Source organism: Rutilus rutilus (genome assembly GCF_951802725.1).
Source record: "Rutilus rutilus genome assembly, chromosome: 18".
Classification (NCBI taxonomy): domain Eukaryota; kingdom Metazoa; phylum Chordata; class Actinopteri; order Cypriniformes; family Leuciscidae; genus Rutilus; species Rutilus rutilus.
The window spans coordinates 9,064,154-9,069,459 of NC_140231.1; the positions used below are offsets into that span (position 1 = coordinate 9,064,154).

General features: G+C 42.6%; 1 long non-coding RNA gene across 1 annotated transcript; it reads left to right on the top strand.

The window, feature by feature from the left end:
* The first annotated feature begins 205 nt into the window (after positions 1–205).
* LOC311277154 lies at positions 206–3,670 on the top strand. The gene is made up of 2 exons (XR_014625178.1): positions 206–1,608; positions 3,305–3,670. It is a non-coding gene; the product is annotated as an uncharacterized lncRNA (long non-coding RNA).
* The last annotated feature ends 1,636 nt before the right edge of the window (positions 3,671–5,306 follow it).

The following is a 5,306-nucleotide window of genomic DNA, read 5'->3' on the forward strand; positions in this document are numbered from 1 at the left end:
TATCTTGCGTCCAATAAAGCAGTGGTTGGATCCAAACTGTATATCACCATGGAAGACAATAGAACAATGTAGTGTTTAGGATATGCAGTATGAGGTTTACGACAGTGATGTTTTACGTTATGACGCACGGGGGTACGCCTGCCGTATTACGGTGTGTAAATGTAACCGGATGAATGAGGTGATGGACATTAGTGAGCACCTATCAGCAGGTAATCCACCCTATTTAAGAGCTGGTTGGCTGTAGCCCGGGATGCGTCACGTTCGACTCCGCCTCCTTCCAGTGTTTACAGTGGCTGTAGCTTGTCTGTCTTCTCCGGTTTTCCTTCGGTTTGTCGCAGTGGTTGCATTTGCTGGCTGCTCGCCTTTCAGTGTCCCTGTAGTCTATCTGAACAGCGGATTGCATGATTTGAGTACCCGTGCCTGTGAAAGGACAAGTACATTGTGCGAATGCATCGTCTACTTCCGGATTTTCCCTCTCGTCCGGCGATCTTGTTCTTCCTGCTGGTGCTATAAAAAGCTATTACAGCCCCGTCGATTCCTTGCTGCCAGATTAAGAGCGCATCGTATTTTCCTGCTCCACTGTCGCTACCGTGTGCAATACAAACTTTTTGCCATCTGTGAGAAGATCGTCACCCCACTGATGAGGGGGACCGTTGCTGTCTGGTTTTATTTATTATTTGTTGATTTAATGTTTCTTTTATTGAACTTTTGAGGTTAACATTTGGTGTCAAAAATGGAACACCAAACTATCTGCTTGTGAGCTCATTGCGTGAATTGAGTTTATTTATTTATTTATGGTCTTTGTTTACACCTTTGTATGTTATTCGTGATGGTTTACTAATGGTGATAGATCTGCTCATGACCGTACCCTAAACATCATTCAACTGGGCTTTAGTGCATTGCTTTTTTGTTATTTTGTTTCAGGTGCTGAGGTTCCACAGGTGGAGGATCTCTTGTGGTGGTGGTGCTTCCTTCGAATGTTTGCCGTGACACTTTTGAAGTCTTTGCTGTGTGTGTGAGTGTGCTTTTGGCAAATTAAGTTTAGTGATCCCTCCTCCCGTGGTTTGCCTCAGCCCTGTTAGTCTGTGTCTTTTTTTTCTATTGTGTCTGTGTAACCAGTGTATTAGTATGGAAAGAGTGTGTGTTTATTCCAATGTGTTTTAGTTTACTTGAATGTGTTTGTAACTCAAAACCTTGTCAGTATAGCTCCAGGTTGCCTTTTTTTTAACGTAATTACCCTGCTGCTTTAAATTAAACTTTGTATAAATAAAATTTTTGTATATTTTCATATCCACGTCTCTGCCTACCTTTATTAGAGAATCGAACCTGAGTGACCTAGTAATAGTAACTTGAGTGTTGTCCATATTTCCCGGGGCGAAATTCCCCGGGTGGCGTAGTCGAAATTCTTTCTACCTGTAATACCGCCCTTTCGCCACATTTTGGCGTATAGTCGGCAGGATCTCTATTGTGTAGTGCAAAGACGTGGGTATTATTTTGTTGGTTTAGTGTTTTTGGGTATTTTGTTTGTTTTCTTTTTTTTGCAGAAACCAGACAGCAGCAGTTTCTTTCAGGAGTGTGTGACAAGTAGACCTGTGAGTTTTTGTATTGGTAAGTGATCTTTCCTGATTTGTAATCATGGACGATGAACTTTTCCAGGCCTTACAATATTGCTGTCACATTGACTCTCAGCTAGTCTCGGATCAGTTGGGGCGAGTTGAGGTGTGTGGAAGTCGAACGTGTCGCATCCGGGCGGCACAAGGAAATTGGTTGCCGTCATGGCAGAGAACTTGTGTATCACTCGTTTCTCAGTGTGTGTAGCCGTCATGGCAGAGAACTTGTGTATCACTCGTTTCTCAGTGTGTTTAGCCGTCATGGCAGAGAACTTGTGTTTCACTCATTTCTCAGTGTGTGTAGCCGTCATGGCAGAGAACTTGTGTATCACTCGTTTCTCAGTGTGTTTAGCCGTCATGGCAGAGAACTTGTGTTTCACTCGTTTCTCAGTGTGTGTGTAGCCGTCATGGCAGAGAACTTGTGTTTCTCTCGTTTTTAGTGTGTGTAGCCGTCATGGCAGAGAACTTGTGTATCACTCGTTTCTCAGTGTGTTTAGCCGTCGTGGTAGAGAACTTGTGTATCTCTCGGTGTGCGTGTAGCTGTCATGGCAGAGAACTGGTGCTTCACTCGTTTCTCAGTGTATTTAGCCGTCATGGCAGAGAACTTGTGTTTCACTCGTTTCTCAGTGTGTGTAGCCGTCATGGCAGAGAACTTGTGCTTTACTCGTTTCTCGGTGTGTGTAGCCGTCATGGCAGAGAACTTGTGCTTCACTCGTTTCTCAGTGTGTGTAGCCGTCATGACAGAGAACTTGTGCTTTACTCGTTTCTCGGTGTGTGTAGCCGTCATGGCAGAGAACTTGTGTTTCACTCGTTTCTCAGTGTGTGTAGCCGTCATGGCAGAGAACTTGTGTTTCACTCGTTTCCCGGTGTGTAGCCGTCATGGGCTAGTGGTCTATCGTCGGGGCGACGATACAAAAGGTGGGGATGGATTGTAACCGGATGAATGAGGTGATGGACATTAGTGAGCACCTATCAGCAGGTAATCCACCCTATTTAAGAGCTGGTTGGCTGTAGCCCGGGATGCGTCACGTTCGACTCCGCCTCCTTCCAGTGTTTACAGTGGCTGTAGCTTGTCTGTCTTCTCCGGTTTTCCTTCGGTTTGTCGCAGTGGTTGCATTTGCTGGCTGCTCGCCTTTCAGTGTCCCTGTAGTCTATCTGAACAGCGGATTGCATGATTTGAGTACCCGTGCCTGTGAAAGGACAAGTACATTGTGCGAATGCATCGTCTACTTCCGGATTTTCCCTCTCGTCCGGCGATCTTGTTCTTCCTGCTGGTGCTATAAAAAGCTATTACAGCCCCGTCGATTCCTTGCTGCCAGATTAAGAGCGCATCGTATTTTCCTGCTCCACTGTCGCTACCGTGTGCAATACAAACTTTTTGCCATCTGTGAGAAGATCGTCACCCCACTGATGAGGGGGACCGTTGCTGTCTGGTTTTATTTATTATTTGTTGATTTAATGTTTCTTTTATTGAACTTTTGAGGTTAACATTTGGTGTCAAAAATGGAACACCAAACTATCTGCTTGTGAGCTCATTGCGTGAATTGAGTTTATTTATTTATTTATGGTCTTTGTTTACACCTTTGTATGTTATTCGTGATGGTTTACTAATGGTGATAGATCTGCTCATGACCGTACCCTAAACATCATTCAACTGGGCTTTAGTGCATTGCTTTTTTGTTATTTTGTTTCAGGTGCTGAGGTTCCACAGGTGGAGGATCTCTTGTGGTGGTGGTGCTTCCTTCGAATGTTTGCCGTGACACTTTTGAAGTCTTTGCTGTGTGTGTGAGTGTGCTTTTGGCAAATTAAGTTTAGTGATCCCTCCTCCCGTGGTTTGCCTCAGCCCTGTTAGTCTGTGTCTTTTTTTTCTATTGTGTCTGTGTAACCAGTGTATTAGTATGGAAAGAGTGTGTGTTTATTCCAATGTGTTTTAGTTTACTTGAATGTGTTTGTAACTCAAAACCTTGTCAGTATAGCTCCAGGTTGCCTTTTTTTTAACGTAATTACCCTGCTGCTTTAAATTAAACTTTGTATAAATAAAATTTTTGTATATTTTCATATCCACGTCTCTGCCTACCTTTATTAGAGAATCGAACCTGAGTGACCTAGTAATAGTAACTTGAGTGTTGTCCATATTTCCCGGGGCGAAATTCCCCGGGTGGCGTAGTCGAAATTCTTTCTACCTGTAATACCGCCCTTTTGCCACATAAACAACAGAGCACTAGCATTAAGCCCACGAGTGATGACGGCTGTCTGTGTAATAACTGTCTGATATCACAGTAAAGTATACTAAATGCACACGTCTGTTTTCTTGTCAAATACTCGAATGAGAACATCACAAACAAGACATAGTTGCTCCCATTAGGTTAGGGATTTTCTTTTTTCTGGTCTCTCCATTAACCATTGTACATTGAGGTATGGCCCAGTATTGACATACATGCTTCAGATCATTAGACAAGCTGAGAGATTAGTGGGTCTTACATCAAAATGGCATAAATCATCCCCTGTATGGCGTAATAACAAGTTATTATCTGGAAACAAGCCATTCATTCATGATGTATGGGCAGAGAAGGGTATATGGGTCATTGGAGACTTGAATGGTGAAGACTCTTTACTAAGCTTTAATGACTTGGTTTCACTTTATGGTATCCCTAGACATTCCTTATTCTTTTACTTCAGACTTAGGTCAGCTCTCAAAGCACACAAAGTTGTATGGGGCTCAGAGATGAAGGAACATCCAGTAGTCGGCTGGATACAGGTCGCCCCAAAAAGTGTCGTCTCTTTTCTGTATGCCAGGCTCCTATCATATTTATCTCCTAAACCTAGTACGTTAGCTTGGGATCGCTCAATGGCACTCAGAAGTAGTGAAATAGACTGGAACACAAGCTGAGATAATATATGTACCTCCTCTCATAATCCAAATCATCAGTTTATTCATATGAAGATATCTCATAGGGCATATCTTACTCCTAGAATCAGACACTTAATTGGTCATGCTCCTCATCCATTCTGTACTTTGTGCTCACAAAATGCTTTGGGAACTTTTATGCATATAATGTGGGACTGCCCTAAGATTTGTGACTTTTGGAACAAGGTGTTACAATCATTGTCTGATCTGATTGATATTCAGCTCCCTATGGACCCTGTTTTACACCTTCTCAATGATGACTCTAAACTTGAAGACATGAATGAAAGATCTAGAAAAATTTGGCTAGCTGGTCTTACAGCAGCCAAGAAAATCATTGTTCAAGTTTGGGTTCCACCCCACAACTTAGCCCATAAGCATTGGCTGAATACTTTTTTAGAGATTCTTTTTCTTGAACTTTCTTCTGCCAAGATCAACGGCGCTACACCTCGGACTATACAAACATGGAGCAATGGAATTGCCAGAGTTCAGGACATTTTACTAGGAAGCCACTAAGTGGACTGTTCTATAATACTGACTGTGCTACACTGATAGTTATGTTGTATCCCATGCGGTAGGGGTGGGTGGGAGGGAGGGTGGTGAATGTATTACTATGTATCTCTGTATTGTCACAATACCTCTTTGATATTGTTATCCAACAAGACAATAAAAATTGAGTACAAAAAAAAAAAAAAAAAAAGAAAAAAAAAAAGTTATTATGGAATAGTTGCTCCTGCAGCAGACAGATTAGAGCAACATGTAGCATCAAGCTACATGACACAAATTAAAAG